Raw genomic sequence first — 19890 nt, 5'->3', positions numbered from 1 at the left:
GGATCATGGAATCATAGGTTTAGAAGTGAAATATTTATAAGTGGCCATCTAATTCAACATTCTCATTTTATGTATGGGAAAACTGTGATCTAGAGAAGGTAAATTATCTGCCCAAGGTCACAAAGATATTAATATGTCAAGGACAAGATTTGAATTCAGGTCTTCTGACTCCAAATTCATTTCTCTCTAGATTGTATAGCAGTCTTTTATATTCTCCTTTCTCATGTTTGGCTGTTAATATCCTTGGTTTTCTTTATTATATGTGAGTGTCTGTTGAATGAAATGCTCTTTTGGACTTCTTTGTTCTACTTATTGTGATGGCTATTTTATATTGTAATATATTTTTATCTACTCTTCCCCTTCCAAATTTATTTCAAGAAGAAAGGAAGGTAGAAAGGAAGGAAAGAAGGAATGAAGGAAGGAGTAAAGGAAGGAAAGGAAGGAGGAAGGCAGATTGGAAAGAAGGGAAGGCGGAAGGATGAAGGAAGGAAACAATGAAGGAAGAAAAAAGGGAGGAAAGGAAGAGAAAGAGGGAGGAAAAAAGATAGGAAAGAAAGAAGGAGGAAAGGAAAGGAGGGAAGGGAAAAGGAAGAAAGGAAAGTAATAGGAAAAAGGGAAGGGGAAGAAGGAAGAAAAAAGGAGGGAGGAAGGAGGGAAAGAAGGAGTAAAGAAAAAGGAAAGAAAGGAGCAAAGGAAGGAAGGAAAGAAAGGAGAGAGACAAAAAGAAAAAAAACAGAAGGGGAGAAGACAGAATATAACTTTCCTCATTTGGGTATTCAACAATTTATATCTTACCCTGTTCTTCTAGTAATCATAATCATTTCTTTTCAGAGCTGACATACCATTTAAAAAGGTTGGATTAGAGCTTCCTTAATAACACCCAATGTTTTCTTCTCATCTTTAACCTTTCTTCAAATTTGCTGCTGACTTTGACCTTTGATCTAACCTGTTAATGATTTGAATGAACATGTGATTCTTTTTTTATAAATTTAATTTTATTTTAGACTCAAGGGCCAGAATACAAATATAGAATAGAGAAAAGGAACAAAACATATCATAAAATTAAATATTGAAACAAATACAAAGTAAGAAAGAAAAAAAAGCATGTTGTGTGCATAGCAGAATGTGAGAGAGGATTCAAAATATGTAACAATAGATTTTCATTTCAAGAAAGCCTATATGATAAATAATACATGTGCTGAGAATTATCCATCTTTTCTTTGCTTTCTTTTGAGTTTTCTTTTGTTCTTTTTCACCTCCCCCCACCCAAAGGCTACAATAAAGTTTAGATATGTTTCTCTATAGCTATAGATGTATACATACACATATACATGTATACATACATATATAGACATATACTTTCCCAAACATACTCTACTCCTGATCTTTGTTTTTATATTTGTGCATATCTCTTGTTTCCTATACCTCTTGATTCCTCTACTTTACTTCTACCAACTACCTTGCCCTCCTATTACTTGCCAACCCCCCTCCAAGAATCCCTCCCATATCCTCCCATCTAAACACCCTTCTATACTCCCCCTCTACCCAGTTCTTCTTTTTCCTCTCTAAAAATCCCTGCTTTGTCCTCTCCCCCCTCTCTATACCCTTACCATTTTATTTCTTCTAAATTTGGAAGACTTTTATACTCTTCTAAATATATATGTATTGTTCCCTCTTAAACCATTCCCAATGAAAGTAGGTTACCAGAACTACCAGCTCTCCTCCCCCATCTAATTCCTCTGTATCCTTTGTATAAAATGGTTACTCTTTTTTAGCTGTTTCTAAATGGTTTTACTTTTTAAATTCATATCATACTCAGGTTTACCCCTCCCCTTTTTCTTATGAGCTAGCTAATTATTAATAAGAATCTTAGACATACATTTTATATTATAGAAAAGGTAAATGGTCTGTCCTTATGAATCCCTTATAGTCAGTCTTTGGTATTACCGTATGTTTCTCTTGGTTCTTGTATGTAGAATCTTTTATTAAGTGCAGGATTTTTTTTTAACAAAGCCTTGAAAGTCTGAGAGTTTATCAAATATCCATTTTTTTTCATTCAAGATAATACATAAATTTGCAGGGTATGATATTTTCTACCAGAGCCCCAGGTCTTTTGCTCTTCAATATATTGTGTTACAGGACCTGTGGTCCTTTAATGTCTCTGCTGCTAGGTCCTGTGTAATTCTAATTTTGGCACCATCATATTTAAATTGTTTTAATCTTGATGTTCTTAATATTTTATCCTTGAGCTGGGGGTTTCAGAATTTGACTATGATATTCCTATGAGTTTTCCTCATAGGATCTCTTTTAAGTGATCTTCGATGGATTTTCTCTATTTCTACTTCCCTGCCTTGTTCTAATGCTTCAGGACAATTTTCTTCAATTATTTCTTGTATTATTGGATCAAGATTCTTTTTTTGATCACAACTTTCAGTTACTCCAATTACATATTTTCTCTTCTTGATCTATTCTCCAAGTCTGTTGTTTTTCTTACAAGATATTTCAGTTTCTCTTCTATTTTTTTGTTATTCATGTTTTGTTTAATTATTTCTTGATCTCTTATAATTTCACTGGCTTCACTTTGCCCAATTCTAATTTTTAAGGTGTCATTTTCCTCCTTAAGATTCTGGATCTCCTTTTCTAATTGGTTGACTTTCCTTTCATAACCTTCTTGTTCTTCTTGGATTTATTTTTATTTTTTTAGTTTTTCCTCCGTCTCTGTCCTTTGATTTTTAAAGTCTTTTTAAAGATCTTCTATAAATTCTTTTTGGGCAGATGACCATTTGACGTTACTCTCTGGGGGTTTCTTTACTTCAATACCCTCCTCTGAACATGAACCCTGGTCATCTCTATTCCCATAATAGTTTTCTATGGTTGGATTCTTCCTCCTTTGCTTGCGCATTTTTTGTGGTGATAGCTAGATTTTTATAATCACCTCTAGCCCTGGGGTATGGGAAATGGTGCCTCTTGCTCCAGATCTTCAATTCTGCCTTCTAGCCTGGAACCAAAGCCAAACCTCCAAGCTCTTGTAAGTGCCCACAACCAGGGGCTTTCTGCCTCACTGCTTCCGCACTGCTATCTCCTTCTCCCTGCCACTGCTCTTTACAGCACAGCTGACTCCTCATCAGCAGAGGTTCCCTCAATCTTCCTGGGCTCAAATGCCCAACTCCCCTCACTGTCCCGGGGTGAAAAGTTCCTGTGGCTGGGGCCAAGGCAGTCTCTCAAACCAACTAACCCCAGGATTTGCTGCTAGTTGTTTAAGCTGCTTGCAGCTTGTTGTTAAAAGAGAACCTAGCCTGGAGGGGTTTACTCTTTGCAGGGACCAAACCTCATCCTAGGATTTTTCTTCAGATCTCTCAAACTGCCCCAGGAAGATCCTGTTCATGCCCCTACTCTTATTTGGCTCCACTCACACTTTGTTCACCCTAAGGTTCTATTTTAACTCTTTTGTGGGGGAAAATCTTGAGAGCTTGGAATTTTCTGACCTACTCTGCCATCTTCCCAGAATCCTCTCCCTTCACACGTGATTCTGAAATGAATGGTGCATCTGTAATCAGCCATTTCCTAACTATTGGTGTAGTTACTTTCATTTTTATTCTGTCATTTGGTGTTTGACCACATCCAATAACTTCCAACTTCTTGAAAAAATATTTATGATTTACTAGTTTTCAAGTCAGTTTACAAGCCTTTGGACTTTTTCCATTTATTGATTGTAAAGCATATTTTTCGCCATAGTTTTCTGTCTTCTCTCTATACCATATTCATATTAAAGTCATCAAATATTAAGGTGTATGCTGATGTGATTTGGTATATTTTATGAAGTTCTTTTTGAGGATTTCTCTGCTTCATCCCCTGCCGTGGATATTGACACATGAGCATGTACTCTATGCTGTGCTTAAGCTCATTAAGGTCAGATGAATAAGAACCAAGTGTCCCCATATAGAATGATACTTCTTGTTGTTTTTGGGCACACAGTGAAACCAACTCTCTCAACTCCTTTATTTGGCATTCTGAGAAGAAATCACAGGTTATCATTCCATTATTCTGCAACTTCCTTATGTCTTCTGTTTTTATTCATAGCAAATATGGATGTAGTTTATTTTCTCCTGTGGTGCATCAACTTTTCTAGTACCTATCATAAGTATAAGTTAAATTAGAATTTGTAGATGGTCTAAGAATTTTATGGTATTTAGTACCTTCTGCTACTTTTTCTGCTCATCACTTTAAGAACTGGTGCTGCCAGCATCATGGAAGCAGAGATTGAAGTCCAATTTGTATTTTTGTCTACTTCACCAATCCTCCCTGCCTCTGCCCCAATTTTTCACCTGGGGGCTAACCTTCTCAAGATGAGCCCCTCTGTATTTTATAAAACCTTCTATTTTCAAACAATTTGGCTTCCTCTTTATTGACTGTATTCTCTTTCCTCCTTCCCTTGCTCCTGGCCATTAGGGACATTTGGGGCTGCAATGTCATGCAAGGCAATCACGTGGAGGCCACAATTATAAATTTAAAAATTTCATATAAAGAAATTGTGTATTCTACCTATTTCTAAGACCATCCCTTCCCTACTCCCATTCCCAACCACTTCTTCAGCTGGGATAAAATGGAAAGAACACTGGTCTAGAATTCTAGAGGCCTTGGTTTCATCATCAACTCCATTCCTAACAAATTGCTTGAGTTTAGGCCAGTAAATTTACCTCTATGTTTCTTACTTTCCTTATGTATAAAGTGAAGGGGTTGGATTATGTTGCTCCTAATCCTTTGCCAAGAGACACATGGCCTCACAATTGTACTTGATGCCTTTCCAGCTAAAGTTTAGGCTTTGTTCACTTAGCCTTGGAGAATCTAGGCTCATCCATATGTCACAAAGAAACATGGGAGTAGAATTTATGGAGAGAATGAAGACAGCCATTTCATAGTTTTCTTAATAAGTACTCTTGTTCCACTCCCCAAGCATCACCAAATAGCCACATTTGCTTCAAATATAACATTTGACTTTCTGATGAAAATGATTACTTTGCTAATTGCTTCCTCTAATAGCTAGAAAATAGTTTTTTTTTAAGAGAAAAGCCTCTTTTGGATCTCTCTATGTTGTCCTAATTGGTCTCATAAGACTATAATTCTTTATCATTGATCTGTCCTTTATATTTAATTTTTCCCCTTTAATTGCGCTTTTCTCCATAGCTATGTACCAAAGTGGTCAGAGACCCTTAAACTAGGAAGATCAAATCATGCCTCCCCACTTTGTATGTCTGTGACCCTGAGCAAATCACTTACCTCCTCTCAACCTTAGTTTTCATACCTATAAAAAGGACATAAGAACAGCATCTACCTCACAGAATTGTGAGGATCAAATTAGATTATGTATGTAAAGTGTGAACCTTAAAACAGTATATAAATTCTGGCAGTTATTATTATACCAGAGAAAGCAAAGATGTGATGCTGGTGATGACATAGGATGGCCTATCTAATGTTTATCTACTCATCCCTAGATTGACTATAGTCTGAGTACCATGATGTCTGAATCAAATATAGAGCTGGCCCTAGGCACAATCATGTAGTAGATTGAGTTTTTCATTGTTTCCCCCAGCCCGGTGGTGTCAAATTCACATGGAAACAGTTTTATAAGGGCCATATATTAACTAAGAAAACTATAAACTAATGTCATCTATGTTGTATTGTATTTTTTTTTAAAAATTGTTAAACACTTCCCAGTTATATTTTGGCACACAGGGGAAGTTTTGCCTGACACTTGGGACCCCAAGTTTGACACCTCTTTCCCTATCTCCCCCTTTTCTACCATTTTGTTCTTTACCAAGGACTCTTTCCCACACCATTTGCCTGTTACAGTAGTAACTTTGTCAAGGGTTTCTAACTATGGGACTTATGAGGGGAGACAATGTGAAAGGAAAAAGGGAAAGATGGGCAGTGCTTTGACAAAACTCAAAGGGGGCAATCCCCTTAGAAAACATTTTGACAAAACCGAAGAGGGCAGGCCCCTTCGGTAAGTAGATTCTACAGATAAAAGGTACAAAGGGAAAAAATAAACAGGAAAATAAAATTCATAGATGTGTGTCCATCTGTTCTTGCAAAACCTAAACTGCAGTCCTGTGGTTGGGGTGTGGTCTCAGGGCAGTTCTTCTCCAGCTCAGGTCACTTGTAGAAATTCTTTTCTCTGCTAAAAATTCCTACAAAATTGATCTCAGCCCATGCTAAGTCATTCTTCCAGCCTTTCCCATGAGAACTCTACCTCCAGTTTACTCGTGTAAAACTCCATAGTGTTGCTAACATCATGGATCATTAGCTGAACAGCATTCCTTGATGATCCTGCTGATAAAAGGGAGAGTCACCTCATGGCCTGAGTCTAAACACATCATGCTTTCTGTCTCACTTTCTATCAAAACTTCATTCCAGTAAAGGCTGGTTTATTTATCCTGATGTAGAAATGTTCAATAAAGTCTAATATGTTATCTTTTCCAAGAATAATTTACATTTACAAAAAGAGACAAGGAAGAAACCTCTGATTGTCAAATGTTATATATCATAGCTAACCTAGTATGAATCTCTAACTGGAGAGAAAGAAGACTTCCCTAACATTTTTCAAATTATACCACACAAGTACATTTCCTATTCTCTGTTTGTAAGAACATTCCAAGTCTTCCCCCAAGACAGCCAGGATAAAGTGGAAAGAACATTGGACTGAAAGTCTAGAGGATTTAATTTTATTTCCAGCTCTTGCCCTAATTGGTTGTTGTGTGAATTTGGGCCCATCATTTAACCAATTCGTCTTTCAGTTCCCTCATTTATAAATGAGGGAGCTGGACTACTTGGTCCCTAAGGCCATAAACCACTGTAAAGGTAGAACTGAAATCACCCTATTTTTGCCCTGACACTTCAGCTAGGTAAGAACAGTTTGAAAAAATTTCACTGAATTAAATAATCAGATCTAAGTATAAACAGGATCCATACGCCTCTTCAAGATTTAATCAAAGCCATTGGTATGAGAGACTATGTCATGGGCTGAGCAATATAGAAACAAAAAAAAAGCAATAAAAGGAATAAACTATCTTAGATTGAAGCAAGAGATTCTGAAATCTGGATTTATAAGTTAGAGTGAGAGTAGCATTTCCAACACACCTTCAAGGAATAAAGGAAATATTGAACTATGGCAGAGAAGGAAGATGTTGAGGAGAGTGTAGTAGTATCTCAGAGCAGAGGACCAGGTTGAGGGATAAGATTACCTGTTTTTTTCCCAACTTTCCTTCCTGATGCTTATAACATAGTTTGCTATATTGCTATACAACATTTTAGGTAAGTTGTATTTTGCCTCAACCACTAAGAGGCTAAGAGTTAACTAGAGGCAGATATGACCATGAAGTTAGGCAGAGAGTCCAACCTCTGCCTAGGTGTAAAGATTTTTTCTGCCTGTGGGCTTGGAGTGACTAAGATTAAACTCAGAAAAGCCTAAGAAGAGAGAACGTAGAACTTGGGGCTATAATGTTGCCTTCTGGACTAAAATAAGGTAATTATTATAGCAGGATGTTACCCTGTAATGATCTAGGAGTCTCCTTATTTTCAACAGATACATAGTAGAGCACAATAGAGGACAGCATTCAGAGAGATAGGATAAGAATTGTAGCATGAGTGTGTATATGGGTTTTATGTTTTTATACTGTAGTGAAAGCATCTGTCCCATGAACATTCTTTTCTCTCAATTAAAAGAGCTTTAATTTCAAAAGAAAATTTCAAATGGGTCAGTCAGTCACAATTATTTACTACAAAGGTACAAAGAACTATTTCTATTTTGAGACATTACGAGGTGTCTGTATTTTAAAGTACGTACTCAATATGTAATTTTCTTTGAATCAGTCCTGGAAAAAGGAAAGAACAAGCATTCATTAATCACCTATCATGTGTCAGATATTATGCTAAGTACTTAACAAATATTATCTCATTTGAACCTCCAAACAACCTTGGAAGGTAAATGCTGTTTTCATCCCCATTTTATACTTGAGAACCACTTATGGAACTCTACATTTTTTGTTGTGGAGGGTCTTGCATAGGTCAATGAAACTATGAGCATGCTGTGCAGGGTTACCTATGACAAACAGGTCATGGTGGAGAGTTCTGACAAAAGGTGATCCAATGGAGAGGTAAATGGCAAACCACTCCAATATCTTTGCTAAGAAAACCTCATGTATTAAAATGCTAAAAGATGTGACATTGGAATGATATGCTGTGATCCATGAGGTCACAAAGAGTAGGATACATCTGAGTGATTAAATAACAACAGTTGAGAAAAATGAGGCAGAGGTTCTGTGGCTTGCCCAGGGTCACATAGCTAGTAAGTGTCTGAAGCTGGATTTGAATTTGTCTTCTTGATGCTCCTTGTTTCTCTGAACTCTACTTATATGTCTTTTCTAATCTCAAAAACATTCCCTTTAACTTCCACTTCCCATTAATTATTATTATGCTCAGTGTTTAATAGAATACCTTATTCATGGTAATTACTTAATGAAAGCTTTTTGTTTTGGGTTGGATCACGTGATCAGAAAATGGTGGAATAGTTGCTTCTAGCAACCTTCAAGAACTCAACCCTACCCCATCTCTATCCTCCACAAAAATGTACAAAATCCAAAAAATTTGGGTTGAATTGGACCCTTTGTCTTGTTTAAACTACACACTTTCTCTTTTGCTCATCCCCCCTTGATTCTCTGCCATCTTTTATAAAAAAGAAATCGAACTCACAGATTTACCTTTCTGATGGACCTTTATGAAATCAAACTTGCTCCCACAGTTTTCTGGTGAGTTTGTAAAGCACTAAGTGATAGATTGTCTTTATTTCATAGTTAAGGAACCTCTAGCACTGAGAAGTTAGTTGAATGACCTATATGACCTAGAAAGTGGCAGAATCTGAAACTATCCCTTCCAGTCTTATGAGGTGATCGACAGACTCTGACTTTTTTATTTTAGGGCAATATTCTCTGGAAGACCTTTTCTGATTGATGCTTTGGATTAAAATCATCTGAGAAGCTATACCAACAGGGGTAAGAAATGAACTAAACTTTAAGTTTAGTGGTCCATGTTCTCTTCTATAGCTGCTTACTCAAGGCTTTGCCTCTAGAGAATTTCTGTAGGAAATATACCACTTTAAGCTACAAATCAGTTGGAGGAGTTGTGAGATTTTTCTGCTTTAGATAAATAAGTGGGTTTTTATTATTTTCCTTTTACAGATCCCAAAGATCAGAACTTTAACTCACAGCAAAATAGCCCACAAAAGCAGATTATTTCTGGAGCAGTAATGAGAAAAAATACAACCTCCAATTTTGTTTAAGATATGAAATGCTGAAAAAAAAGGATTATTGCTGCTTTCTAGGCACTACAAAAACTTGGAAAGCTGATAGATGGATTGCTTTTGGTTAAAGGCTTGCCTTAAAAAATATGACTAGAAGGTAACTCCATTAGAGAACTCAAAGAGTGTCCAACTCTTGTACTCACTTTAAGAGCAATCAAATTGAGAATGCATGTACCAGTTTTATTAAAAAATGTTAGCTGGATTTGTTACTTTTACTCAACAGTCAACCCCTTTCTACATGGCTTCAGGTGCCTTTTACAAAACTAGGATTTTGCCAATCTACTATTAGGATTATGGACTAAAAAGTGAGTAAGAGCAGCTGATTGCTCCAAAGAGGGGAAAATTGTATTTCATTAAAAATAATAAAGACTAAGTTATCTTTTCATCAAGGCTTCTAAACGTGTGGCACAATAAGACTTTTTGCTCTGATTTGCCACTTTTATTCACTCACTCCATGGATGACACACTACACAACTCACATAATATTCCTTTACATCCACGTTTTTCCTGGCAGATTTAACAGGATTCACCTATGACACTTTTGGGGAAGTGAATGGTAAATCTTACCCTTGCTTATTCATCTCTACAGCTCATTAATCTTCATAATTCCTCTGTAAATAGGCAGAGGTCATGGGATATTGTCCTATTTTTCAGTCAGAAAGCTTGTGGTACCAAGTAGTAAAGTTTCCAGTCACATACTGAACTCTTTCAAAAAGTTTGTGGCTTCCACTTGAGTTCCTTGGATGACAGGCTACATTGAATCATCAAATGTCCCCATTGGCAATGAGCAAGATGAGCAAAATCAATGAGGGGGGAATGGAATGATTTTTAAATAGAAGGATTTATAAAGTTTTTCTGTGATTCTTTAGTAGGTCTTTCAAAGTGACATATTTTCAGTAATAAGTAAAATGTCATTGTGACCTGGAAATAATGAATATCATGCTTTTTGAAGGTCATTAGCAATCATGATGCCACATCTAAGCTATGAAGAGCTTTCCAGGCTTATACAATGTGCATTCATTCTCTAAGTGAACTTGGATTTTTTATCCTATTAGCTTGTGCCCAATTTCTAAAACCGCTCTGTCTGTACTTCTTCATTTACCACCTGATAAGAAGGAATTGAAAATCTCTGAATGTCTCATTGCAAATATTTGGGTGGAAACATTGCATCTTACACTATGTCTACATAGTTCTGCTGGATGGACTGTTTATTGAATTAACTGGTTTAGCATAGTTAAACTTTTTTATTTTTTTATTTTTTTGTTTTTATTTTTTGCCTTTTGGCAGGGCAATTGGGGTTAAGTGACTTTCCCAAGGTCACACAGCTAGTACATGTGTCAAGTGTCTGAGGCTGGATTTGAACTCAGGTCCTCCTGACTCCAGGGCCGGTGCTTTCCTGACTGCGCCACCTAGCTGCCCCAAACTTTTTTGATTTTTGAAAAGAAAAATTAGAATGGTGGCATTGTTGGCCCAAAGAGGCTGAATTAGCTATTTGAAGTATGCAGACATACCTAGAGCTGTGTTCTAAATAATCACTCATGGCATGTTTCCTCTTTGTACATTCAGAGAATTTTCAAAATCATTAAGAAATATGTGTTTGAGTTGCTTCCCAGAACAAAAAAAGACAGGATTAAGAGGGACAGGACACTCCATCTTCTCAACACCCTTTGCCTTTTCATGGACTGTCCCTCATGTCTGAAATGGTATCACTTCTCACCTCTGATTCTTGGCTTCCATGGGCTCCTTTAAGATTGAGCGGGGGAATCCTAGTTTCTACAAGAAGCCTTTGCTGGTTCCTTCCCCTGCCAATGCCTTTGATCTGAGATCACATCTCATTTACCTTGTGTGTATCTTATATCTACATAATTGTTTGCATGTTTACTTACCCATTAGAGTGAGAGCTTCTATCAATAGTCATATGAAAAAATACTCTAAATCACTATTGAGCAGAGAAATACAAATTAAAACAACTCTGAGGTACCACCTCACACCTGTCAGATTACTAACATGACAAAAGGGGAAAAGATAAATGCTGGAGGACATGTGGAAAAATAGGTGTATTAATGCATTGCTGGTGGAGTTGTGAGCTTGTCCAATCATTCTGGAGAACAATTGGTAACTTTGCCCAAAAGGCTATGAAACTGTGCATACCCTTTGACTCAGTACCTCTGTACCTCAAAGCAATCAAAGAAAAGGGTAAAGGACCTATTTGTACAAAAATATTTATAGCAGCTCTTTCTGTGGTGCCAAAGAATTGGAAATTGAGGGGACCTCCATCAATTACAGAATGAGGAACAAGTTGTAGTATATGGTTGTGGTGGAGAACTATGGTGCTATAAGAAATGACAAGACGGATAGTTTCAGAAAAACCTGGGAAGTCTTATACGAAGTGATGCAAACTGAAGTGAGCAGAACTAGGAGAAGATTCTACACAGTGACAGCAATATTGTAATGATGATCAATCATGAAGGACTTAGTTACTCTGATCAACACAATGATTGAAGATAATTCCAAAGGATCCATAATGAAAAATGCTATCCATCTCCAGAAAGAGAACTGATAAACTCTGAGCGCAGATTAAAGCATATTTTTTCCACTTCCTTTATTTTTCTTGCTTTTGTGTGTATATGTGTGTTTTTTGCCACATGACTAATATGGAATTGTGTTTTTCATGACTTTATATTTATAATTGATACGTTGCTGGCTTTCTCTATGGGTAGGGGAGGGGTAGGTGTGATGGAGAGAATTTGGAAATCAAATTTTTAAAAAATGAATGTTAAAAATTAAAAAAATTATAACTGGGAAATATTTATTGAAATAAATTATAATTTCAAAAACAAAAAAAAGAATGTGAACTTCTCCAGATCAGTGGTTTTGCCTTTCTTTGTGTTCATAGTGTTCAGCACAGTACCTTGAATGTAGAATGTGCTAAGTAAATTCCTGTTGAATGACTTACTGATTGACAGCTGAGGCAGCATTGTTCTAGGAGCAAGGGTACCTGAGTTCAAATCCTTCTACACACACACACACACACACACACACACACACATATATATGTATATATATGTACATATACACATACACATACACATACACACATACATATATATATACATATATATGTGTATATATATATATATATATATATATTCTAGCTGTGTGCCCATACTTACACAGATAACTTTAATGCTAACCTATCAGATAATAAACTGATAGGAATAGATATTAAAATACCTTCTCTGAGCCTTAGTTACTGATAAAATGTAGACAATAGCACTTAATAGTTATTTACATACCAGAGTCATTGTGAGGAAACTACTTCAGAAATATTATGCCCTACATGAATATGTACAAGTTGTTATTTTAAAAAAGAGAGAAATCACAAAAAAAGTGGAAGAAAGGGAAGGAGGGAGAGAGGAAGAAAGAAAGGGAGAAAGGGAGGGAGGAAGGGAAGAAAAAAGAAAAAAGGGAATAAAGGGAGGATGGGAGAAAGGGAGGAAAGGAAGGTGGGAGGAATGAAGGGAGAGAGAGGGAGAGATAAAGGGAGGAAAGGAAGGAGGGAGAGAGATGGAGAAAGAAAGGAAGTGAGGAAGAGAGGGAGGAAAAGACAGAGGAAAAGACAAAGAGGAAGGATAGAGGAAGGAAGGGAGAGAAAAAGGAAGGAAAGGAGAGAGAAAGAGGAAGGGATGAAGAGAGAGAAGGACATAGGAAGGAAGGGAGAGATGGAGAGAAGGGGGAGGGAAGGAAGGAGGAAGGAAGAGATGAAGGGAGTGAGGGAGAAAGGGAGTGATTTTTCATATTAATTTGCAATTACATACAACAACTAAGGAGTACTTGCATATTTTATTTACTAAGTGTGATTGAAAGAGGTATTTGGGAAGTCATTGTGAGCTATAATGAGTATAATGGAAAGAACAGATGACTTTGAGTCAAGAAAACTTGGTTTGAATTCTGCCTCTGAGAATTCCAGGGCTTGAGACCATGTGCAAGTCAATGAATCTTTGTAAGCCTCAGTTTTGTTATCTGTAATACCAGAATAACTATCCTTCTAATATATACCTCATGAGGTTCTTATAAGGAAGATATTTTATAAATTAAAAGCAATACAGAAATATAAATTATTATTATTATGACTAATTTTCTATAATAAAATATGTAATGATCTCAAAAAGTTTTTAAAATTCTACTTATAAATATTAATCAATATAATCAATTAAATTATTTGAACATCAACATGAAAAATTTAAAATGCTGATGTAGCTAAAACCTGAGGTCAAAGATTTAGATCCAGAAGTGACCCTAGGTATTATTTAATCCAAACCTCTCATTTTACAGATGAGACCTAGAGAAGTGATGTGATTTGCACAAGGTCTCCCAGGGAGTAAGTGGCAAGGCTTGTATTAGAACACTGGTCCAAATCTGTCTCTCTTTCCACTGTACAATATTGTCCAGAAGATTTCCCTTTTTCTTATTATTAATAGAGTAAGCAATAGAAAATAATTTCCTTTGTTCTATATTTTCTCAAATGACAGTATCTTTGAGCTAACTGTTGTTCAGCTGTTTCAGTCATGTCTGACTCTTTGTGACCTCATTTGGGGTTTATTTGGCAAAGATATGCGGAGTAGTTTGTCATTTCGTTCTTCAGCTCATTTTATAGATAAAAAAACTGAGGTAGCTTTTGGAGCCAAGATGGCAGCTGGAAAGCAGGGACTTGCTAAAGCTCTCCCCCAAATCTCTCCAAACACCTGTGAAAAATGGCTCTGAACAAATTCTAGAGCTGTGGAACCCATGAAATAGCAGAGGGAAACAGATCTCCAGCCCAGGAGAACCTGGATGGTATATTAGGAGGGCAGAGTTTATAATCTCAAAGAGGATCATATATATATCTGAAAGGTTTGGAACGGCCAGATATAAGAAACTCTCAAAGTAGGAGGCAGAAGAATCAAAGCATATATTTAGGCTCCACAGTAACCAACCCATGAACCAGCATCCCCATTTTGACATATTGATCAAAAGCTTCCAGGCCCAATAAGTACGCCTTACAAGAGTAATCAGGAGGCTACAGAGAAGCATGATGGTGTAAAACAAAATCATGCTTCCCCCTCTATGGTAAAAAGATTACCCACTGGCTTCAAGTCCTTGTTCAGCTTCCTCCCATAGGTCAGCTCTGCTACTGGCAGCTCTGGCTTCAGCTTCGGCTGTGGCTGTAGCTATAGCAGCCTCTGGCTCTAACGGAAGCTGTTTTTAACCATCCGGCTTCTGCAGGGGGGGTGTAAGGTATGCTGGGGAAAGCACAGGTTCTTTCGATCTTAAACGAGGTGAAGGGATTGACCAGGAAAGCACAGGTTCTTTCCATCAGCTTAAGTAAGGGAAGCAAGGTGAAGGGGCCGACAAGCTTACTCCAGTCCAACATACAAACAGCATTCAGTTCAGGGGAAAAAGCCAAAGTAGTCAAGGCCACTTGTTGACTAAGTGCTAAGGAGCCCATTTTTGGTTGCCAACACAGATGGTCACCGGGAAGGGTCTATCACATGGTGCTGGGAGTGGAGTACAGCCCAGCATGGGCCAGGACAGACTAGGCCCAGAGTCTGCCAGCCGGAAGGGGGGCATGAATCAGTGAGCTGTGCCAATTACTGGACTTTTCAACCCACGAACGCCAAAGAGCAGGTTAGAGAGAAACTGTGGGATCAAGTTTAGAGTGCCCTGGCCACCAGCCCTGAGGGTGGTGGAGGTGGTGCAGCAGTGGCAGTGACAGCAGCAGGAAGCTCCTGAGGCTGCTTCCAGAGCTATAGCATCAGCTGCTTCCCGAGTCCCTGGCTTAGATGGTGGGAAGAATCTAGCAGCAGATCAGAGCGAGAGTGCAAGGGGCACTTTGTGGGCACAAAGGCAGGTTCTCTTGCTGTGCCCTGCTTGGATATGTATTGCAGTCCTGCTTGATGGTTCTTGGGGGAGGAGGAGCGCTGCTGTGACAGGGCCTGGGTGATGGTGGAGTAGAAGTAGCTCTGAAAACAGCAGTACTTGGACCCTAAAGCTTAGGACAAAGTACTCTCTACTCTACAAGCAGTCTCAAGTAGTTGGCTGGGAACATGAACGGGCAGCAAAAACAAACTCAGACTCAAACTGAGACTCAAACTCAAACTCTAGATTCCTTTTTTGGTGACAAAGAAGACCTAAACATACAGCCAGAAAAAGTTAACAAAGTCAAAGAGCCTACATCAAAAGCCTCCAAGAAAAATATGAATTGGTCTCAGGCCATGAAGGAGCTCAAAAAGGATTTGGAAAAGCAAATAAGAGAATTAAAGGAAAAATTGGGATGAATTATGAGAGAGAGGTGAGAAAACTATGAAGAACAAGTCAATGACTTGCTAAAGGAGACCCAAGAAAATACTGAAGAAAATAACACCTTAAAGAATAGACTAACCCAAATGGCAAAAGAGCTCCAAAAAGCCAATGAGGAGAAGAATGCCTTGAAAGGCAGAATTAGCCAAATGGAAAAGGAGATCCAAAAGACCATTGAAGAAAATACCACCTTAAAAATTAGATTGGAGCAAGTGGAAGCTAGTGACCTTATGAAAAAATCAAGATATTATAAAACAGAACCAAAGGAATGAAAAAATGGAAGACAATGTGAAATATCTCATTGGAAAAAACCACTGAGCTAGAGAATAGATCCAGGAGAGATAATTTAAAAATTACTGGATTACCTGAAAGCCATGATCAAAAAAAGAGCCTAGACATCATCTTTCAAGAAATTATCAAGGAGAATTGCCCTAATAATCTAGAACCAGAGGGTAAAATAGAAATGGAAAGAATCCACTGATTGCCTCTTGAAAAAGATCCCAAAAAGAAAACTCCTAGGAATATTGTTGCCAAATTCCAGAGTTCCCAGGTCAAGGAAAAAATAATGCAAGCAGCCAGAAAGAAACAATTTGAATATTGTGGAGACACAATCAGAATAATACAAGATCTAGCAGCTTCTACATTAAGGGATTGAAAGGCTTGGAATATGATATCCTGGAGGTCAAAGGAGCTGGGATTAAAAAGAAGAATCACCTACTCAGTGACTTGTGCAGGGTCTCAGAAGTAATAAGTATTTGAGGTGAGATTTGAACTCAGGAAGATGAGTCTTTCCAGCTCCAGGTCTGGCCCTTCATCCACTGCATTAACTGCTTTAAAAACAAATACAAGAGAGCAAAATGAGATTCAGATGAAAAACAGACAATTGGAATAGCTCTCGGAACCAATGCGCTGAATTTAGTATATAATTAAAAAAAGAAAACAAGCTGATTTGTATTTTCATGTGCAATACTTCTTTGGTATATTGATATGTTCATATATTTGTTGGTTTTTGTCAAGTTCGGAATAACAAAAAATAAAATTTGACAGCAAATTTCACAATCCTTCTTTTAGTTTCTTTTGTTGCCGTATTTAATTACAAGGCATCTATCTCTAAGAGAAAAATATAGATGGAAGGTTTAAAAAATGCATAAAATATTCATAACATCACTTTTTGTTGTAGCAACAAAGAACTGGAAATTAGCAGGGGGGCAGATTTCAGCTGAGGAATGGCTGAACAAATTATGGCATATGAATATAATGGGATTTCATTGCTTTGTAAGAAATAGTGAAAGGGATAAATTCCAGGAGAAGACTTATCGTGAAGTGATTTGAATCAGCAGAATAATTTATAGAATGACTATTCCAATGTAAAGAAAACAACTTTGATGGACTTAAGAATTCATATTAATTCAATGGCTGACCATGATTCCAGAGGACTCATGAAAAATCAAACTTATCTCTCTTCAAAGACGTGATAGCTTAGAGGTGCACAATGAGACATAGTCTTAGACATGATCAGTATGTGCATCTGTTTTATATGACTATGACAGCTTGCAATAAGGGAACAATTTTGTTTTTATTATCAGGTTTTTTTGTTATTATAGCATGGGAAAGAAATTGGGGCTAATGATAGTGATGCTGAAGAAAAGAAGAAAAGAGGAATAGGGCATTTAAAATGCACAGACAACAGTGTGAAGTTCATAGGGAAACACAGATGAGTGATTCAGTTTTTGAAAGGTTGCACAGCAAGTAGAATAACTGAAACCAGAAACCAAGCTTTTGGATCCTTAGTCCAGTCCTATCTTTCAATAAGTTGGCTAAGGATTGAGAAGAAAATGCAAAATATTGATGAATTCCAACAAGTCAAATGACATTAGCTAGGAAAAAGAGGAGCAAATATTTTAGTCAAACTTTGGACTGAATGGGTCAAGGCTGAAAGATGGAAGCCAAGGATAACCTGGAAGTAAGAGTTCCAGGTAAAGGATGGCAAAGACCTGTATTTGAGATTTAATGAGTATGAAGTCATTTCCTTTTCCAGTAGTGCTTATTTGTGTAACTTGTTTTTTTTTAAAAAAATTACAACTAAGTATTCTATATATGAATAGTCTGTCTAATATGCTTTTGTATGCATTCAATACACTGTTGTTAATTGGTAGCTATGCTAACCTTAGACCTACTGTGTGTAAAATGAAGTTAAAATGCTTCCATAGAGCACATGATAATGTAATTCCAGCTTTCACAAGGAAAAATAGCAAGCCATTTACCTTTTCAAAGGAAACTGTGTTTGAAAATTAAGGATGTGGTAGTGAAGTTACTTAGATCTTAAAAAAAGCAAAAAAAAAAAAAAAACCAAAACTCCAGAAAACCTTTTGCCAGTAAAATTACCAGCTAAGCAGGCAGCTGGCACAAAGAAACATATCTCTCATTAAGGCAGTAAGAGCAGGCGAATAACAGGTTATGAAGAACAAAATGATCCAGGTATTTGGGGACAGTTATGTAACAGCACAGCTTTGTTGTTGCTTTGAGCAGCCTTTTGCCCTCAACTAAAACATTAGCAAATACCTAATACTGTTAATCTAATTCATTAATGTAAATATCATCACCTTAGGGCAGTTGAAACATGTTACTTTACAATGGTGGGAGGTAAAATAGGCATTTAAGAATCTTCATTTTCTGGATCTACTGTTTTAACTGAGAGTATATATCTTTACTGGAAAATGAGTTCAGAACAGTACATTTTGGATATGTCCAAAGTACCTTCTGTTCCTGAATATTCCAATGATTTTCAAATGAGATATTCTATCTATGTTGGATACCTGTTAAGGACCTGACCTTGGGTAGCAAATGCCCTCTCTCCCTGGGATGCTTTGTTTACTTGGCATCTGGAGTGTTAGAGCTAAGCTCCTATTGATTATCCCTTTTCTACTGAAGTAATCTGTGTTTGCTACATTTAGATGTTTTTATATTATTTTAGAATCTTATTTTTAAACTTACAGCTATTTGTCTAGTTTTTTGTGTAACTGTTACATCTTTTTTTGAGTAGCTCATGATTCTGCCAAGTCCAATTTATCTTGCATTTATTTTTTGGATCTCTCTCTGTCTCTGTCTCTCTGTCTCTGTCTTCTCTGACTCTCTCTGTCTCTGTCTCTGTCTCTGTCTTCTCTCTCTCTCTCTCTCTCTCTCTCTCTCTCTCTCTCTCTCTCTCTCTCTGTCTCTCTCTCTCTCTCTCTCCCCCCCCCCCACCTTCTGCCTTGCTCTGTCTCTCTGCTTCCTTCTCTGTCTGTCTCTGTCTTTTTTTCTGTCTCTCTCAAGCTGTTTAGCCAAGCAAGGAGAATGGCAATAGTGATGCATTTCCTTAGCTCTTGTACCATTTACGTTACTTAGGTAACTTAGTCCACTTTCACGAAGAAAAAGAGAGGAGCTTCTTAGATTATTTCCTTAGGCTTGTATCTTTACCCAGGGTTTCACCCATGAACATTAAAATTTAGATCATGTTCCACTTTTTATGGAAAAAATAAAAGGAACTTCATTCCTTTATAAACATTCTTGCTAAAAGTACATCATACACGACAGATTTTATTTCACCATACAGAAAATTCAAATGCAAGTGATTCATACTTGAGACCATTAAAAGTCAATGCATCTCCCTTTACCTATCTAGTCAGCCCCACCTATTACAGGGACACATATAATCGTCTAGGCTTATAGTAATAGTTTATATTAGGATACTGTCAGCCCCCATTAAAAAGTGAAAACATTCAGGGTTACTAGTGAGACAATCTGCCCACTCCTCCCCTTAACCTGTTTAGTCCAAATGACCAACAATACCAATGAAGGACAAGGTCTAGGATTGCTTTTCTACATAAAACAATTCTGTCTTTTTTTGCTCTTCTTTGGTTCAGGCTCCTACTTCTTCCAGAATGCCTTCACTCACTCCAGCAACTCAATGTTTTACAGAAACCATTCCTCCTCTTTTTAGGAAGCTTTATTCCAGAACTCCTCCTTTTGTCCAGGAACTCCCTTGTTTCTTATCCATAGTCTGTGGTCATTGTCACCTTGGTAGCTATGTGGCTCCTCAGAGAAGAAGCAAGGATACCCAAGCCTTTCTTGAGGTTACTGAATTTTTTCACTGTCCCTCCACCTCTTCTCTCTTTGTCCTTCTGCTCTCACTCTCTCTATCTTCTCCCTCTTTACCT

Source organism: Trichosurus vulpecula, chromosome 1, assembly GCF_011100635.1.
Source record: "Trichosurus vulpecula isolate mTriVul1 chromosome 1, mTriVul1.pri, whole genome shotgun sequence".
Classification (NCBI taxonomy): Eukaryota; Metazoa; Chordata; class Mammalia; order Diprotodontia; family Phalangeridae; genus Trichosurus; species Trichosurus vulpecula.
This window is presented reverse-complemented; position numbering follows the sequence as displayed.